Source organism: Gossypium hirsutum, chromosome D04 (assembly GCF_007990345.1).
Source record: "Gossypium hirsutum isolate 1008001.06 chromosome D04, Gossypium_hirsutum_v2.1, whole genome shotgun sequence".
NCBI lineage: Eukaryota > Viridiplantae > Streptophyta > Magnoliopsida > Malvales > Malvaceae > Gossypium > Gossypium hirsutum.
In genome coordinates this window covers 51740764-51762079 of record NC_053440.1, presented here as the reverse complement: position 1 = coordinate 51762079, position 21316 = coordinate 51740764, and the positions used below count along the sequence as shown (strand labels likewise).

General features: G+C 32.8%; 3 non-coding genes and 3 pseudogenes across 3 annotated transcripts; all 6 read left to right on the top strand.

Annotated features, from left to right (window-relative positions):
- The first annotated feature begins 742 nt into the window (after positions 1-742).
- LOC121215939 (callose synthase 12-like) lies at positions 743-5019 on the top strand (annotated as a pseudogene).
- On the top strand, positions 1616-1696 carry LOC121216663 (small nucleolar RNA J33). The gene has a single exon (XR_005912842.1). It is a non-coding gene; the product is annotated as a small nucleolar RNA J33 (small nucleolar RNA).
- On the top strand, positions 1908-1988 carry LOC121216664 (small nucleolar RNA J33). The gene has a single exon (XR_005912843.1). It is a non-coding gene; the product is annotated as a small nucleolar RNA J33 (small nucleolar RNA).
- On the top strand, positions 2198-2278 carry LOC121216661 (small nucleolar RNA J33). Its single transcript, XR_005912841.1, has one exon. It is a non-coding gene; the product is annotated as a small nucleolar RNA J33 (small nucleolar RNA).
- LOC121215938 (callose synthase 12-like) lies at positions 2209-4545 on the top strand (annotated as a pseudogene).
- Positions 5020-12778: 7759 nt separating the features above from the next.
- Positions 12779-18335, top strand: LOC121215937 (F-box protein SKP2A-like; annotated as a pseudogene).
- Positions 18336-21316: the final 2981 nt, after the last annotated feature.

The following is a 21316-nucleotide window of genomic DNA, read 5'->3' as shown; positions in this document are numbered from 1 at the left end:
AGTGGCCTGGTGGTAGTATCAAGTTGGCTGTTGGTTTGTTGTGTATACCTGTGGTGTTTATTTACTTGATGGACATTCAAATTTGGTATTCAATTTATTCCTCCTTTTTGGGAGCAAGAGTGGGGTTATTGCAGCATTTAGGTGAGATTAAAAACATCCAACAGTTAAAGCTTAGGTTTCAGTTCTTTGCCAGTGCAATGTAGTTCAATCTGATGCCAGAAGAACAGTTATTGGATGCCAGACCAACATTTAAGAACAAGTTTAATGATGCTATTAGCATGTTGAAGCTGAGATATGGGCTTGGGCAACCTTACAGGAAGCTTGAGTCAAACCAGGTTGAGGCTCAAAAGTTTGCTCTGGTATGGAATGAGATAATTAACATTTTCAGGGAAGAAGATATTTGTCTCTGATGTTGAAGTTGAACTACTAAAGTTGCCCCACAATTCTTGAAATATTAGGGTTATTTGCTGGCCATGTTTTTTGCTATGTAAGGAGCTGGTACTTGCTCTTAGCTAGGCAAAAGTGTAACATCCCAATTTAGGGCCTAGTCGGAACAGTAGTTTCGGGACTACAAATTCGATGAGAAAAAATTTATTTTTACTATATTTTTATGGCCTACAATTTATTTTTATTTTTACTATCTTTTCGTGAAATTGTAGGCCATAAAAATATAGTAAAAATAAATTTTTCCTCATCGGATTTGGGGTCCCGAAACCACTGTTCCGATAGGCCCTAAATTGGGATGTTACAAAAAGAGTTGGTGGATGCCCCTGATAAGTGGCTCTGGCATAAAATCAGCAAGAACGAGTACAGGCGTTGTGCTGTGATTGAATCTTATGACAGTATCAAGCACATGATGCTTGAAATCCTTAATGCCAGGTCTGAGGAGTATTCCGTTTTTGCTGTTCTATTTCATGAAATTGATCATTCTATTGAGATTGAGAAGTTTACCAAGACATTCAAAATGACTTCTCTACCCCAGATTCATTTGAAGTTGATACAATTTGTTGAGATATTGACCAAGCCCAAGAAAGATGCAAGCCAGGTGGTGTATATTTTGCAGGCCCTGTATGAGATTGCTGTTCGTGATTTTTTCAAAGACCAGAGGACCATTGAACAACTTAGGGAGGATGGATTGGCACCTCGTGACCCTGCTGCCATGGCAGGATTGCTGTTTGAAAAAGTTGTTAAGTTGCCTGACCCCAATGATGAGAAGTTCTATCGGCAAGTTAGGCGCTTGCATACAATTCTTACTTCCAAGGATTCCATGCAGAATATTCCAGTTAATCTTGAGGCTAGACGGTGAATTGCATTCTTTAGCAATTCACTTTTCATGAATATCCCTCATGCTCCTCAAGTAGAGAAGATGATGGCTTTTAGTGTCCTCACCCTCACTATAATGAAGAAGTGCTCTATAGCAAAGAACAGCTCCGGACTGAGAACGAAGATGGAATTTCTATCCTATATTATTTGCAGACCATATATGACGATGATTGGAAAAATTTCATGGAAAGAATGTGACGAGAAGGAATGGTAAAGGATGATGAGATATGGACAACCAAGCTAAGAGATTTGAGGCTCTGGGCATCTTACAGAGGCCAGACACTTTTTCGAACTATCAGAGGAGTGATGTACTATTATAGAGCTCTAAAGATGCTGGCTTTCCTTGATTCTGCTTCGGAGATGGATATTAGAGAAGGGATACAAGAACTTGGTTCTGTGGGAGAAGATGTTAGTTTGGATGGTTTCAACTCTAAGGTGTCACCTTCTTCCAGGAGTTTAGGTGGAGCAAGTAGTTATCTGAATTTGCTATTTAAAGGCCATGAGAAAGGCGCATCTTTGATGAAATTCACATATGTATGGTTTGAGGCTCTGGGCATCTTACAGAGGTCAGACACTTTTTCGAACTGTCAGAGGAATGATGTACTATTATAGAGATCTAAATATGCTGGCTTTCCTTGATTCTGCTTCAGAGATGGATATTAGAGAAGGGATACAAGAACTTGGTTCTGTGGGAGAAGATGTTAGTTTGGATGGTTTCAACTCTAAGGTGTCACCTTCTTCTAGGAGTTTAGGTGGAGCAAGTAGTTCTCTGAATTTGCTATTTAAAGGCCATGAGAAAGGCACCTCTTTGATGAAATTCACATATGTGGTTTGAGGCTCTGGGCATCTTACAGAGGTCAGACACTTTTTCAAACTGTCAGAGGAATGATGTACTATTATAGAGCTCTAAAGATGCTGGCTTTCCTTGATTCTGCTTCGGAGATGGATATTAGAGAAGGGATACAAGAACTTGGTTCTGTGGGAGAAGATGTTAGTTTGGATGGTTTCAACTCTAAGGTGTCACCTTCTTCCAAGAGTTTAGGTGGAGCAAGTAGTTCTCTGAATTTGCTATTTAAAGGCCACGAGAAAGGTGCCTCTTTGATGAAATTCACATATGTGGTTGCCTGTCAGATATATGGGGCTCAAAAGGACAAAAAGGATCCACATGCTAAGGAAATCTTGTATCTGATGAAACACAATGAAGCTCTTCGAGTTGCCTATGTTGATGATGTTTCAGTTGGGAGGGATGAGAAAGAGTATTACTCTGTTCTTGTGAAGTATGATCAGCAATTACAGAAAGAGGTGGAAATCTATCATGTCCAATTGCCTAGTCCATTGAAGCTTGGAGAGGGCAAACCAGAAAATCAAAACCATGCCATCATATTCACCCGTGGTGATGCTGTTCAAACTATTGATATGAACCAAGAAAATTACTTTGAGGAGACACTGAAAATGCGCAATCTCTTGGAGGAATACAAGTCCTACTATGGTATACGAAAGCCCACCATATTGGGAGTCAGGGAACATATTTTTACCGGTTCTGTTTCATCACTTACTTGGTTTATGTCAGCTCAAGAAACAAGTTTCGTCACTTTAGGACAGCGTGTCTTGGCAAATCCTCTGAAGATTCGTATGCATTATGGCCACCCGGATATCTTTAACAGGTTTTGGGTTTTGACCCAGGGTGGGATCAGTAAAGTTTCCAGAATGGTTAATATTAGTGAGGACATTTTTACTGGCTTTAATTGTACTTTGCGAGGAGGAAATGTCTCGCATCATGAATACATCCAGGTTGGGAAGGGAAGGGATGTTGGGTTGAATCAAATTTCGATGTTTGAAACCAAGGTTGCTAGTGAGAATGGTGAGGAAGTTCTCAGCAGAGATGTCTATCGGCTGGGTCATAGACTGGACTTCTTCTGGATGTTATACCACTGTAGGATTTTTTGTCAATACACTGATGGTTATTCTTACTGTATATGCTTTTCTGTGGGGCAGACTTTATCTTGCTCTCAGTGGCATTGAGATCGCTACCTTGGCAAGCAACAACAACAACAATAAAGCACTTAGTGCCATCTTAAATCAACAGTTCATCATCCAACTTGGTATTTTCACTGCTCTTCCGATGATAGTAGAGAATTCCCTTGAGCATGGATTCCTTCAAGCTATCTGGGATTTCTTGACAATGCAACTTCAGCTTTCATCAGTTTTCTACACATTCACCATGGGAACCCGTACTCACTTCTTTGGCTGGACTGTCCTTCATGGTAGACCCAAGTATCGGGGAACTGGCCGTGGTTTTGTTGTGCAGCATAAAAGCTTTGCAGAAAATTACAGATTGTATGTTCGCAGCCATTTTATAAAGGCCATTGAGTTTGGGCTCATACTTACTATTTATGCATCTCACAACCCTGATGCAAAGGACACATTTGTTTACATAGCTATGACTATCTCAAGTTGGTTTCTGGTCCTATCATGGATAATGGCACCTTTTGTATTCAATCCTTCTGGTTTTGATTGGTTAAAGACTGTTGATGACTTTGATGAATTTATGAACTGGATATGGTACCGTGGTGGTGTTTTTGCAAAGGCTGAACGGAGCTGGGAGCGATGGTGGTATGAGGAGCAAGATCATCTAAGGACAACTAGCCTCTGGGGAAAGATACTGGAGATAGTTCTAGACCTTTGGTTTTTCTTTTTCCAGTATGGAATGGTATACCAGCTGGGAATTGCTGCTAATAGTACCCGTATTTATGTATACTTGCTGTCCTAGATCTACATTTTTGTGGCATTTATAATCTATATGGTGATCTCATATGCTCGGGATAAATATGCAGCTAAGGAACATATCTACTTTCAGCTGGTTCAGTTCCTGGTCATTGTTTTCGGAATACTCGTTGTAATTGCACGACTCGAGTTTACTTCCTTCAAATTTATTGACATCCTCACCAGTTTATTAGCTTTTATTCCCACTGGCTGGGGACTTATATCGATCGCCCAAGTGCTTCGACCCTTTCTGCAGTCTACAAGGCATTGGGAGTCCGTTGTGTATGTGGCTCGACTTATGATATACTGTTTGGGATGATTGTTATGGCCCCCTTGGCATGTTTGTCGTGGATGCTTGGATTTCAATCAATGAAGACAAGGATCTTATTCAATGAAGCATTTAGCAGGGGTCTACAAATCTTCCAGATTGTTACCGGAAAAAATCTGACTGACTCATAAAATATTTAGGTATATATCAGCACTTTGTAGCCTTGCTCATATGATTAGTAGAGTGATGGTTTTGTTTGCAAAATGCTGTTTGAGTACGCTTTTATAATCTGAGTAATGGATTTACATTTTGCAGACTTGTGTTGAGTCCCTATGGAGATTCCTTGGCCACCATTAGTTGGAGTTTGAAACAAGGGGATATGATATGAGATGAGATTTCGTCAGGATTGGTGTAGTATTCAATTTTAGATGGAATTTTCCAAGGTAAAGAAAAAAGGTATTTGTCTTTGGTTGTATAGAATAGTTAAAAAAGTGCCAGTAGTTTCTGGTTTGTTGACAGTAGAAAACACAGTAGCAAAACAGAGACAGAAGTTCATATTTTACAAAGACCCCAAATGGGGTTTCCATCAAGGTCCACTGAATGAGACCACATTAAGGGTCTTGTAACATCAATATCCCACCCGGATGTGAAAAATTTTGATGCAATCTGTTTCTTCTACAATTGATTTGCAATAAATCACTGTCAATTCACATATTACAAAGAGGGTTGTTGGGTTTTAAGATGAACACCCGATCAATAAGCTAATAATCGAGTTATAATGAATGCCCCATTTTATCCACACCTTCTGTGTCTGTCAATTGGAGACTTGGAAATTTTCAACAAGAAAGGACCAATTAGCTGTGGGAGAGAACTTGCATTGACAAAAACATACAAAATTAGTCAGACCAAATTATAAAGCAAGCTTTTAAAATGTTGAAACAAATTATAGTGATTTATGATATAGAAATTGTTTTAAAGCAAAGAATGCTTAAGGAATCTAAAGAACAATAATCAGCTAAATATAGTTGAAAAGAAACTGGAAAAATGGTCAACAAAACATGCTACTTTTGAAACTAAACATATCATAAAACTATCGATAAGTGTTGGGTGTTGTGGTAAGGTTCATGACATTCCTATGTTAGAACCGTAAAATAATATCTGATATAAAACTTAACAAATCATAAATCAAGATTTGTCATGTCAAATCATCAATAATAAATCAAGAACAAAACTAGATGTGGAAGTATACCTGATCTCATCAATTTCTTAAAATCTATGGATCTTGCGGTTTTGATCTTCCAAATTAGCACATAAGTAATCTAGAGAATGTGACTCTCTCTTTTCTAAAGATGGGGTATTAGAAAAGATATCTTATATATAATTTGGGGACCATAACCTTAATATATAACTTTGACACATTAACCCCAATTTCTAATCAATCCATCATCAATTAGAAATTAGTTACTAGTGTATCTACACATAATTGACCCATACTTTATTTAATAATTAAAACACGATAAAACTTAGCCAAATTAGATCACTTTTAATCTGGGCTAATCTATTATAATAGTAAATAATAACATGTAATTACCCTTATTATACATGTGATGTCCATAATTTCCATCAATCTCCCACTTGGACCACATATATTAATTACTCTATAATTACATGTCATTATATAACCTTATGAGCTCAAAACTTTACTATCATATCCAAAAAGGTATTCCAAACAATCTCGTCCATTAATTATGTTAACACAAAACAAAGACGACTTTCATTACATATATCATAACTAAATTCATCCCTGATCACATATATTAAAACAACTAAATAACATAGATCAAATATGGATGTGTAGCATGGAAATTACATGCAACATGATCTAAACATGTCTATTTTCAACTGGTCCTCCTTAGTGAGATTAAACCTTACCAAAACCAGAGTGTGAATAAACCAAATAAACTTCATTTCTGCAGAAAATAAACTTTATATGCATAAACTGAAATAATTGAAAATGTGTCTATAACATAAAAGCATTTAAAAGTAAAAACTCCCACTAAAATCAAATATTCTTAAATGACATTACATTCATATCAGCAGTGTGCTCATGAAAAACCTCAGGTATAATCCCTTAGTAAGCGGATCTGCAATCATGGAGTTTGTCTCAATATGCTTTATAGGCACCTGACCACTCTGAACTTTTACTTTAACGACTAGGAACTTAAAGTCTATGTGTTTTGACTTTGATGTGTTCCTGTTGTTATTGGAATAAATGACTACCAATTATTGTCACAATTTTCACCCTAGTGACAAAATTTTGCATCAATATTCCATCAAAATCGGAGTCTGTATACCTGATGATCTCTAACTTACCAGACCTTCAATATGTGAGCATGTAATCTTTTGTTCTCTAAAGATACCTCATAACCCTCTTGGCTACTATCTAACGGTCCAAATAAGGGTAGCTTAAATATTTTCCTAACATCCCAACAACGTATGCAATGTTCGGACTTGTACATACTTGAGCATACATTAGACTCCCCACTCTTGAGACGTAGGAAATCTTATGCATTTCCTTTATCTCAAAATCATTCTTAGGGTATTGGTCGAGACTTAACTTATTATTGACAAGTAATATATCATTAACATATAAAACCAAATATAGAACATGTAACACCCCTAACCCGTATCTGTTGTCGAATTAGGGTTACGAGGTATTATTGGACAAAACACAATACAATACAGACGTTTAGTAGAATTCAAGGATTTAACATTTATATGCAATTCGTTTGAATACAGGTTTAAATCTACTATTTCCAAATCAAAATATAAGCATTGTATATATATATAAATTGAAATATATTAAGCTTTGTCAAATTTTAAGTAAGTATAATTATATATTCTACTTTAACCTTTTAAAACAAAACATAACATTTCGATCCCGTTAAACCATAAGAAAATAAGCCATTTTCGTATGGCTATTAATTATATATACAGTACATCAAAGTACGACTTCCAAAACATTATCTAGCCTATACATGCCATAAGTTAAAATTTAAACATTTCAATACCGAGACAATAGATAGAGTGATGATCTTTGCTGACAATCCCCGAGCCTGCAGCTTTGTTTTTATCTATAAAACAAATGGACGTAAACTAACAAAGTAAGCTTTTATCGCTTGGTAAGTCTTTAGCATATCTATAATACATATAAAATAATCATATAATTCCTTAAGTAAATTTATTGAGATCACAAATGCCAAATATAATTATGATTCAAACATTGCTATCTTAAGTCATTTTGTTGATATCTAAAAGAATGTATATTTAATTAATACATATAAACGAACATATGTATATTCATTATATGCATATAACCAAGTTATAGACATACTCACTAACTGCATATATTGATTGCTAGTGTACTTATCGCTTGCACTTCATCGAATGCATTTATATATATAATTATTCAAATACATATGCCAAAATCATATATTTATACTTATCAATTACATGTGCCGAATGCACATATATACTTATAATCCACATATGCCGAATGCATACACACATATATATATCCAACAATTTCATAACAACCAATATACGTACTTACTCACTAAACACAAAGATCCAAACGTTTATATGCTCATCAAATACATAGAAACAGATGTTCATATATTTAGCCATTACATATAACCAAAATCATATCTGTTAGGCTTAAAGCCTGATTTAGATCACCGGCACTTAGCCTGCTAGGCTTATAACTTGATTCAAATCATCGGCACTTAGCCTGCTAGGCTTATAGCCTGGTTCAGATCACCGGCACTTAGCCTGCTAGGCTTATAACCTAGTTCAGATCACCGGCACTTAGCCTGCTAGGCTTATAACCTGGTTTAGATCACCGGCACTTAGCCTGCTAGGCTTATAACCTGGTTCAGATCACCGACACTTAGCCTGCTAGGTTTTAAAACCTGATTCAGTACACCGACTTTTAGCCTGCTAGACTTATAGTCTGAAATGTTTCACCAGCATCAAGCCTGCTAGACATAAAGTTTGAATTATCTCACTGGCGATAAGCCTTCTAGACACTAAGCCTAAAATCTCATTTCACATAAGTTGTAACTCATATTCAAACTATATATGTATATAAAATCCATACATAAAAATTCAACCCAAAATTTATAACTTATATTCTTGAACCACATGGATATATATAAAGTTCAATCACCAAATCCAACATTAATATCTCAATGATTCAACCAAACACATTTATCTATAACTTCATACTTTAGATACTACTACTAATATCATACTATTTAACTTATAACATACTATGTACATTTAACATTCGAATCTCACATACCTATATAATTTCATACCCCATTTCAATAAAAAAAAAGTATACATGTACATATATACATATTCAAATCTAACATATATACATATATAATTTTATACTTACATTCGAAACAAGTACTTATACTTGTATACACATACATTTTCGAATTTAACATATACATATATAATTTCATACTTATACTCAATATAAGCAATTATTCATATATATACATGCTTATTCGATCCAAACATATTCAAATATATTATACATATATATATATGTAACATCCATACTTTTAATAAAATCCAAGAATTTATACTCATATATACATAACTATCCGAACCTCTTGTAAACATATATAACATTCAACATTAACTAAATTCAGAACTTATTCATGTATATACACATATATCCGAACTTTATATATATAAATATAACATACATACTTTTAACTAAATTCAAGAATTTATTCATGTATATACATATATATCCGAACTTTATATATATAAATATAACATACATACTTTTAACTAAATTCAAGAATTTATTAATGTATATACATATATATCCGAACTTTATATATATAAATATAACATACATACTTTTAACTAAATTCAAGAACTTATACATGTATATACATATATTATCCACTATAAGTTCTATATTATTGAACTTTAAACAAACTTTAGCTAACATACATGTAATTTGCATCATTAATATCAACTTACCAAAGTAAATTCTTGTGTTCGGCTATCAATAATAAAATTTAAAGTTTCATTCAATTTGAATATATTAAGTTTCAGCTTATCATATGTAATATAAATATAATAAGCGTATATTTAATTTAGATAACATTTAATTGCTAATTGACTTACCTCAGATATCGACGGACACGTTCGACTATTCGACTACTTTCGTTTTTCCCCAATCCAATTTTGTTTTCTTCGTTTCTTGATCTAAACATATTCAAATTTAGCCTTTTTATTCATCAAATCATTCAACTAAATCCAAAAATACATAAATGGGAAAATTACCATTTTTCCCCTAATATTTTACACTTTTTGCAATTTAGTCCTTTTTGCACAAAACACAGAATACACAAAATTTAATCACACCATACTAGGGCCGAATGTTCCTAGTGTTCATACAAGTCCACACATTTCATTTATTTCACATTTTAGTCCCTAAAAAAATTATTTTCACAATTTAGCCCTAATTACTCAATTTTACCAAAAATTCAAAGACAAAACATGTTAATCTTTCACATATCTTTCATTTTTCATCATCAACTATCACAAAGCTCAAGCATTCATCAATGGCACATTTCAAAATCATCAACAATTCACAATATTAAGACATGGGTTTTGAAGTATTCAAAGCAATGATCTCAAAAACGTAGAAATTATCAAAAATCGAACAAAAACTAACCTTGAATTAAGCTTCAAAAGATGGCCGAACCTAGCTTAGGTTTCTTTCTTTTTCTTTTCTCTAGTTTCGGTCAAAATAAGATGAAAATGTGGCTTTTAATTTGTTTGTCTTTTAATATATTAACTTTATAATATAATATATTATTATAACCTTTATACATAATATAAAAACTATAAATTATAAGCATAATGCCGTCCACTATCTTGATTAATGACCTAATTTCCTATTAAGGACTTCACATTATAAAGACATTAGCAAGTTAGCACTTTACACATTAATTAGTCAATTTCACATTTTACGCGATTAAGTCATTTTATTAAATTAAGCATACAAACAATAAAATTAATTCACGAAACTTTCACACATGTAAATTAACACATAATAAACACAGAAAATAGTATTAAAATATTTTTCAGAATCGGATTCATATTCTCGAAACCACTGTCCGATTAGGGTCGAAATCGGACTGTGACAGGACATTACTCCCATTGAACTTGTGGTATATACAATTATCTGTCAAATTCATCTTTAAACCGAATGAGATAATCATTGGGTAAAATTTACAATATTATTGACTAGAAGTCTGCTTAAGCCCATAGATGGAGTTCTTTAATTTGCAAATCATTAAATTTGCATCATCAGACACAAAGTTTTCTAGTTGCACCATATAAATGTATGATCAATGTTACCATTTAGAAACCATTAAACTTAAAATCCATTTGATGCAATTTTAATGTCAAAATATTCCACCAAAGCCATTATAACCATTTTTCTAGTGAACCTTCTTAAAGGAATTCGTTCTTGAGGTTGTTGAGTTTGTTCTTCTAGAACAATTACCTCATTTTGATTAAGGAGTTGTTCAACATTGTCTTATTGATATTCTGGATTCACTTCTTGATCAATGATAGGTATGAGAACCTAAATATCGTCAAAAGTGATAGCAGGAACTGAGTTAGAATCCAATTTCTCCTCAAAAGTAATGTCTCTAACCTTATTTCTCCCTCCAAACTCAACATTTTCAAAAAATGTTGCAATTCTCGTCTAAAAAATATTCCTAATTGTGGGATCATAAAACTCATAGCCCCTAGATCGCTCAGAATTTCCTTGACCCTTATGCTTCATAGACATCAAAGAAGTCAGAAGTGATGTCATCTCAACCTTATCGTCTTTAGCAAAATGTTTCTCAATTTCATCAAAGAAACCCTTGGCTTGAGTAATCTTTTCAAATTTTGTGCCCGTAAAGGATTCTGGAATGTTGTGCTTCATAATCACTAGACTCATGCAATTTGAATGATCCCATCTCTCAGAATCCCTTTTAGCATCAGGGGTGCTTTCCGCAATGAGAGGTGTAGGTTGTTCTTCTCTTAGTGCAAGATCTATATGCATACAATCAAGCACTACAAGTAAGTGTCTTTTTCATTCATTGAAATTAGTCCTATTATGCATGAGTATAGAATTTATATTAGCAGATATTGTGGTAGCAGAAGATGAACTAACTGAATATAAAATAAAAATAAATAAAAACAAGCTCTCATCAACACTCATACGTAAACAATAAATTCAAAATAATGGCGAATCTTATCTCAAGATACCAAATACAACGTTAATATCAAGTCTTTGGACAGTAATATTAATAGTAAGCGGTACTCTTGTTGTAGCAATCAATCATTGACAATAAATTATGTCAAACAATAAATTAATCTTTGGACTAACATATTGCTCACATAAAGTACTTTATAATTGTAACACATTTATTATCACAAATGTCGTTAAAATTCTGTCAAATATTAACTTACCTTTTGGGTCAGTTAATAAACGCATAAATCACAAAAACATATAATCATCTTGATATTTTAAATAAACTAATCTATGCAAAAGAGGTCACTTTGGTGACATTTTGTTTCAACTAATCTATTTAATATATTAGACATTCTTAATTAAAACCCAAAGCCAAAATCTGAATTTATTTGTTTCAAAGTATCTCTTAATTTTGTCTTTCAACCAAATTAAAAAAATAATAGTATACATATGTATATATATTTATGCACAATGATGTTGGCAAATATAATAATAGTTGAATAAATCATAAACAACTTCACATAAGACTTCAAATTTAAAGCAAACCAATTTGAATAAAGGTAAACCTCATCTTAAGATATTAGACATTTTAATATTTCATATTTGGACAAAATATTAACTTTTTAAGTGATATCTTGGGTGTAATAATCAAACATTGACAATAAAAACATGTCGAACCATAAATATTCCTTTGGGCTAATTTATTGTTCACATGTAAAGCCGAATAAATGTCACATGTTTATTACCATAGTTGTACATGTAATATCATTAACTTTCATTTTGGCCGATCAATATTAACATAACTTAAGTTACCTACGCACAACCTTTTATATTTTAAAACAAAATAAATTATACAAAAAGATCACTTTGGTGAGTTATTGCTTCAATTAAGTTATTTTAATATATATATAATTATACCAATATTCAATTTTAAAATTTACCCAATAGTCAAAGGTTAAAACTAAAATTTCTGATTGCACTACAGTTTCTGAAATAACCCAAAATAAGGTTATCTAAAGAGCGCAATAAAAAACCAGAAACATTAATCTTTAACTCATTTTTTTAAGGCCCCGTTCTTCTGCACGTTTTAGAAGGACTTTTGGCTAAAAAAGTCATTTTCCCTTAAAGGGAATGAAGAACAGCCTCCTTTTCTTCAGAAAATTTCACCATCAGAAAAAGACTTCTCTCCAAATGAAAAGCTAAAAATTTCTCATTTTCTTCAGCTTAAAGTACTTTTGGCTGAAAATTGACCAAATTAACCTGTCATCTTATCCCACAAACTTTCTTTCCCCTGCTTTGCTGGTTCTTTGGAATTGTCTTCTCCCACAAATGTGCTTTTGGCTGAAAAGAACAGAAATTTGATTTCTCATTCAGGATAGCTGCTACTGCTTTGAGGCAACCCTCCAGTGCTTAAAAGCTTAAAAGATACCATGAGAAGGTACGTTGGTTTGTTTAAATACATAGCTGTTTTTGATGCTCCCCAAATTGTAAAACGTGTGCTCTCCAATTCTGCTGGAAACGCTACAGTCTAACCTAAATTTGTAAAACCTTTTTGTATCCTATTTACGAATTTACGAAACTGCTTGATCTTGTTTTTTGAAAATTCATTTCATTTCATTAATTGTTTTGGCTCATGATTTTTATCGCTTTAAATGTTTCTTTCGTTTTTTTCCTCATCTTCTTTATTTTGGGTCTAGTCAGAACAGTGGTTTTGGGACCACAAATTCGACGAGGAAAATGTAATGGCCTGAATTTTCAGAGGTGTCAGAACGGTGATTCGAGAGCACTAAATTCGAAAAATGGGTAGAAAATATTATTAATTTAGTGAGTATAAGTTAAACGTGAAGTTAGGAAAATTTTTGAAATAGTGAATAGTGCACTAGAAATAAATATTAAAATAATTAGAATCGAAAATGAGGTATCGAGACCTCAGAGATCTTAAACCGAGCCATAAATATTTTTATAAATATTTATGGAGTGCTAAAAAGTTAGTATTAAAGTTTCGTTAAGAAATTTTAAAGTTTCGGTAATTAATTGAACAAAAAGGACTAAATTGTAACAAATGTAAAATTTTGGGAAATGATTAAATAGCTTAAATGATAAAAGAAAGAGGGCTTAAAAGGAAAATAGACCCAAATTCTATTTGGGCTGGACGGCAAAGGCATGAAATCGGCAACAAAGTCAGGAGAATTAAGGGAAAATTTGGAATATTGCAAAATTTACTTAATAAAGTTAGGACCAAAGTGGAATTATCTAGATTTCTCTTCATTTTTCTGCATTCTCATCAGCTAAAACACCATAGAAGGGTTTTCTTAAGCTGGTTCTTCATATTTTTACTGCAGTTAAGTTCAATTCTTGATTATTTCTTGAAATTTTTTTTGTTTTTATGACTTTTACAACTAGGGCCACTTGTTGTATTCATTAGTTTTTGATTCTATGAAAGAAGTTGAAAGTTGCTATGAATGCATGCTGGAAGTATATGATGATTTAGCATGGAATTAGAGTTTTAAATTGTTCATATGCTGGTTTTATCAAAATAATTGAATAGAAAGTGAATGTTTGGGACCTAATAGTAAAAGAGATTGAAGTTAGGGTTATATGTGGAAATTCTAAATTTAAATAGTTGTGAAATAACTTATAATGTCTAGGTAAATTATTAATTGAGAAAATTATATTAATTGAGGGGTTAATTGAGAAATGATCGAATTGCATAAACTGTGAAATTTGGGGCAAAATGGAAATCAACATTTTGCACTAAAGCAGTTTTAGACAGCAGCAGTAGTATAATTTTGAAAAATCACCAAAAATTGTGGGAATTGAATTAGTGGGTGAATAAAATATGAAATTAAATCTTATTGAGTCTAGTTTCTCATAGAAGAAACAGTGTAAGCAATGGAATTGTAAATCATGAGATATAATAATTTTTGTGAGACAATGTCAGAATGATTTCGGGTTCCCCTATCCTGACTTTGAAAAATCATAAAAAATGAAGAAAAATAATTATGAGTTATAATTTATATGCTTAGAATATTTAATGAATATATTTTCGAATTAAATAAACGGAAACATCATCCAAATTCTGTACAATTAGATAATTCATTTTTAGTGAAGAGTGGTCGGAACTGTCAGATAGCAAAATAGGGGAAACTTTAAAGAATAAATTGTATTAATTGGCTAAACCAAAAATTATGAAAATTTTATGGTAATAAGATATGTGAGTCTAGTTTTAGGTAAAATTAATGGATCTTAATTTTGAACTGTGTAGCTCCGGATAAAAATAATTTAGTGACTCTGACTCGGATAAACAGCTTTGAATATACATGTGAGTGAATAGTGAAATTATAGTTAATGTTGTTTAAGTGTGTTATATACATTAAGGATGTGGAATGGAGAGGATGAGGAGGAAAATTGGAAAATATATGAATGATTTGTGTATAATTGGTCATATGCTTGATTTTAATTGATAAATGATGAAATAGAAATGATGCTTATATTTGAGCATTATTGGTCATGGTATAAGCTCATGTGTGAAAATAAAGTTTCATAATATGTGTGTATGGTATATTCCGTATATAATTTGGCATGAAGTAATGTCATGAATGGTTTATGAATTAACACATGTTGGCTTTGGCCAAGTAGTGGTTGGATTATGCCGCGTTAAATTTATAAGTTATGCACTGAAATGGTAAGTGCGTAATTGGAAATATGCTTGTGATCATGAAAAGGGTGGTAAGATTTAAATTAAGTAATCTCTAGTGAAATGGTTTATCATGTGGTTAGCCCCAAAAAAAGAGTTATGTTTAAATACACTAGCTTGCGACTATGGTTGAATGATATGTTTATATTCTGTGTGATGTGCATAGAAAACGGGTGTGGAAAGGTAATGAAATAGTAAGTTCATACAGCTGAACTTTTATAATTAATTGTTAATGTGTGAATGATATAATGTAACAATTCGTATATTGTTGTTGAATTATGATTATGGTAAAAATGAGAAGAAAATGAGATTGTTAGTTCAAATTAAGCAATACACAGGATTGAGTACGTGCGTTCAGTAGCCAGTGATGAATCGACGAATAAGTCCATGGTGGATCCATGGCAAAGTGTGAAAAGTAGGTATGGTGTTTCAATGAAGAAAACCATATTGAGTTGTGAAAAGTAGGTATGTTATTTCGGTAAAGAAAACCATATTGAGTTGTGAAAAGTAGGTATGGTATTTCCGTGAAGAAAACCATACTGAGTTGTGAAAAGTAGATATGGTGTTTCGGTAAAGAAAACCATACTGAGTTGTGAAAAGTAGGTATGGTGTTTCAGTAAAGAAAACCATACTGAGTTGTGAAAAGTAGGTATGGTATTTCCGTGAAGAAAACCATACTGAGTTATAGCATTGTGAAATATTCAAGCAAATCGTGGTGTCGGGCAAACGATGTACTCAAATCCGTAAGACGATCCTTAATTTGACAAGTATTTGTAGTGCAATTGAAGTTAAATGTTGGAAAATAAGTTGACATCTGATATTAAGCTCGATTGACTAAATTCATTATTTGAGATTGTGGTTGGAAGGAAATGTTGCATTATATATATTGTGAAGAATTATAAAAGCATGTTAATAATTTGAAAATTTTAATTTGGATGAAATTTTATAACTCGATTCAATACGTTTACAAATGTATGTGTTCTAGTAATGCCTCGTACCCTATTCCGATGTCGAATACGAGTAAGGGGTGTTACACGTGACTTACCTAGCTCTTCAATGTTTTCGGCGATTTGTTGCATAATTTATGTCTAAGATTAAGATCGTGTTTTGCCGATTTGATTTAGTTTTTGCGTTTTCTTTGTCTGAAATTATGACTAGTGAAGCTTTATCTTTTTTTTTCTTTAAGATGTAATTCCCTTTGATTGAACTTGCATTTCCTACCCATCTTGAGATGTCTGGGTTAACCTCATAAAGTTCTATTTTCAGTTAGCCCTTGATTATTGCCTTTACAATTGCTTGTGTCACTTTCTATTTTAACTATAATTAACCAGCAAACTTGCATGATTTTTTGTTGAAGTACCATTCATTTGGCTATGCTTCTGATTTTTGAACCTTCATAAATGATACGAGTTTACAAATAATATATTTGCCATTGTTCCTTTTTATGAATCTTGAAGAAAGTATTTGGTTGATTTAGGAAGATGTATTCAGTGTTCTCCAAGTTTGTAGCACCTAGTACGTTAGTTTCTGATAGGTAGGATAAAATAATGCATGACTTGAAAACAATCTCCTAGTCGGGTTTATCAATTCTTAAATATATTTATCAATGTATATTGGTGGTTATGGTAGTATTTTTGTGCCCCCTGATGCTTATTAACTTGCTTAACATTTAATCTTAGTAGTAATGGTTAAAGCGTGTTTGATGTGGAGATGTTGAAATATCTTATATCTACCTTATTGGTTGGAAACTTTTTCATATTATGCTTGGCTGCATTTAGATTTGTCATTTTATTTGTGGTAGTTTACTTCCTCGCTAAAATTGGGTTGTGTGGTATCTTGCTGCAGGTGCTGGAAGAACATGAACAACTTGGTTCTATCCCTTGCTCCTAAATTTACCAAATTGCTAACTCTCGCACTACGCCAAGAAAATCTGCAGCTTGAGGACACTGCTTTTGAGACGATTGCGAAATTCTGTCATGATCTGCAGGACCTGGACCTCAGCAAAAGTTTCAAGCTTGGTGATCGCTCATTGTAAGCTTTGGCCCATGGTTGCCGTAAGCTTACAAAACTTAACATCAGTGGCTGCACATCATTTAGTGATGAAGGTCTTGAATATTTGACTAAATTTTGTTGAAAACTAAAAATATTAAATCTCTGTGGATGCGTTAAAGCTGCAACTGACTGCGCATTGCAGGTATGAACAATACTATTATTTACTTGCTAATTAGAAAATTGACTTACTTGAGTCAGAAATATTGGTATAGGCTATTGGACAGAACTGCAATATGTTGCACTCTTTAAATCTGGGATGGTGTGACAACGTTGGTGATCTAGGAGTTACGAGTCTAGCATATGGATGCCCTGATCTCAGATGCCTTGACTTGTGTGGCTGTGTCCGCATAACAGGTATTGCTTTCATTGGGTTCATATTCAGTATTTGCAATGTAGTATAACTTACTGCTTTGACATTGAAATTCAACATGCATATATATATTAAATAAAAGAACGACGCATGTATGTATAAAATAATTATAATAATAATAATAATAATAATAACAATAAAAATCATAGTATAACATAATTATAATAAAAAATGAATAAAATAGTTTTAAAAAACTAAATTGAACTTAAAAGAAAAAATGGGAAAATTCAAAGCAAATTTAAAGACAGGACCACATTGTATATGCGCGCAATAGCGGAGGACCAAAAGGGAAATTATTCCCGCCTTCCTAAACGCTGCGCAACATAAGACCGAATTGAGGAAAAATTAAAATGTGCAGCCCAAATTTAAAACAAGTAAAAATGTTTAATTGAAGCGCGTTGCAGAAGAGAGGGGCCAAATGCGCAATTTCCCCTTTGAAGCCAAACACGCGGATCCTCCCCTTCGGGTCGGGTCACAGCGCGGGTCAGGGCCTGGACAAAACGGCGCCGTTTTGATCTGTTATTTAAAACAGATTTTTTTCTCTAAAAAATCATTTACCCAAATGAAAAGGAAAAAAAACCCCCTCTTTTGCTCTGCTAGGGTTTCGACCCTAGCTTCCTTGCGCCGCCTATCGTTAGCCCCTTCACCACTGCTCCGAACGCGACGGAGATGGCGACGGCTCGGTGACTTTGTCGAAAGGTAAGTTTTCCTCTTTTTGTTTTTTATTATTTTAAATGAAATAAAAGGAAAAAAAAGTAAAAGAAAATACATGTATATATATGTGGAAGAACGATGAACGCTACAATGAAAACCAAAAAATCACCTTAAGAAAAACTGATATTGGTTCTGTTCACTGTTCATTTTCTCTTCTCCCCCTATTTACAGATTAAAAGTGGCCTCTTATAGGCCGAAAAAAAAAGAAAATAAATCGATGATATTGTTTCTTTGCTTGTTTTTCTCCTCCGGATTCTCTGAGTCCACGATTGCAGGAGTTCGTGGAGCAAACAGCGAGCGTGGGGAGGCCGATCTCCGAGTCCTACGGCGACTGGATGTTTGCTGGAGGCGAGGGCTTGCTACGGCTAGGGTTTTCTTCTTTTGATTTTTTAGTTTTGCTGTGTTGGGCTGCTAGTTGCCGGGTTTAGGGTTTGGGTCTTGTTTGTTGGTTTGGGCCTGAGTGTTGGCTTAGACCCGGGCATATTTGGGCTTGTACATTTGTCATGTCAAATCATCAAGAATAAGTCAATAGCAAAACTAGATGTGGAAACGTACATGAATTCATCAATTTTTTAAAATCTACAAATCTTACGGTTTTGATATTCCAAATTAGCACATAAGTAATCTAGAGAAGGTGACTCTCTCTTTTCTAAAGATATCTTATGTGTAATTTGGGGACCATAACCCTAATACATAACTTAGACATATCAACCCTAATTTCTAATCAGCCCATCGTCAATTAGAAATTAGTTACTAGAGTATTTACACATATTTGACCCATACTTTATTTAATAATTAAATCCCAATAAACCTTAACCAAATTAGATCACTTTTAATTTGAGCTAACCTATAATGATAACATGTAATTACCCTTATTATACATGAATCCTAAAATTAACATGAAAGATACATAGACTATATTTGAAAAATATTCAGTCAAATATTTGCTAGATTACAAGAGATATTTCATCTTTTCAAATTGATATCAAGTATATTAAAGGTGAATACAACACTTTATTAGATTTTCAAGATGGAATGGAAACAATATCAAAACAAATCATAAATATTCCCCTAGGTCCTAGAAAAAGTTTGGCCTATTGTTTTTTTAACTTAATTTCTTCCTATGACCTCCTCCTCCACTAGCAGCCTACAATCTTAAGAAATTAAACACCATAATATACCCTCAATTAGTCATCACAATATAATTCCATTTTCCAATTTATTCATTAATTAAAATTTCTAGGACTTAATTCATAATGGTACGAGTGTGGATTAAGAATATAATGGTTTTATAAGCAAAAGATTCTAGAGAATGAACATGATGGAACTTGGGGTGATAAAAAAATGATTTTTTTTCTTTTAAAAAATAATTAGAAAATACTCACGGTAACTATTAGAGCCGACGAAATTAGTAATATTATTCGTGAACGTATTGAGCAATATAATAGAGAAGTAAAGATTGTAAATACTGATACCGTACTTCAAGTGCGCGACGGCATTGCTTGTATTCGTGGTCTTGATGAAGTAATGGTAGGTGAATTAGTAGAATTTGAAGAGGTTACTATAGGCATTACCCTAAAATTGGAATCAAATAATGTTGGCGTTGCATTAATGGGTGACGATTTGATGATACAAGAGGGAAGTTCTGTAAAAGTAACAGGAAAAATTGCTCAGATACCAGTGAGTGAGGCTTATTTGGGTGTGTTATAAATGATCTGGCTAAGCCTATTGATGGTTGGGGTGAAATTCCAACTTCTAAATCTCGGTTAATTGAATCTCCTGCCTCAGGTATTATTTCGAGAGGTTCTGTTTATGAGCATATTCAAACAGGACTTATTGCTATTGATTCGATGATACTTTCAATAAATCCAATAAGAGTGAGTGAGAAAAATTGAAAATTAATTTAAACTAAGATGCTTAAATGATTTATGGAATACAAGTTAAAAACCACGATTACTCGAATCGAAACGGATTCTATTTTCATTTAATTTATAATAAATTTTAATTTTTATTATTTAAAAATAAATATTTTATATCTAAAATAGTGAAAATAATGTACATTTTTATATGTTAATTTTAAATAACATATAAGAATTATTGATTATTTTTTATTTACTTAATTTTTTTATAAATATTTATGGAGAAACTTTAAAAGTTCATCTATTAATGTCCAAAAAGATATAAAATAAAGCTCATTTTATTAAAATAAGTCCAAAATTTTAAAACAAAAACATTTAAATAGAAAAAATGGAAAATCAAACTTACCCCTAAAATCTAGTATTGATCCCAATAATAGTTCTATCTTCTAGCTTTGCGATGATCTCTTAATGGGTTCACAATATAAGAAGATTTGAACATATAAAACCATGGACTATTAACTTCGGTTTTCATGATTTCATTCTAATCCCAAAACATACAATTTTGTTTATTATAAAAATGCTTTCCATAAAGTTCTACTTGGACCGAATTTATGACGCAAACATTCTTCACTTCAAAATATCTCATAGTGGTTTTGGTTAGTGCTGAAGCTGCCAATCAAGTGCCAAACAGCAGAATCTAAGAGGACTACTATGAAATATTTAAAAGGAAGACTTCACGACACGTGCACAAACCCACTACAATTGCTTTTACTTTAAAGATAAATGGTTAACTTTTACTTCTAATCCCTCTACTCTAATCGTATTTGAGATTTAATCCTTATCTACAAACTACATATAAAAAGCAAGGTTTTACTGCCTTCTTTCATGACACTTGCACACCCACTATTCTTTTCTTTTTTCTTTT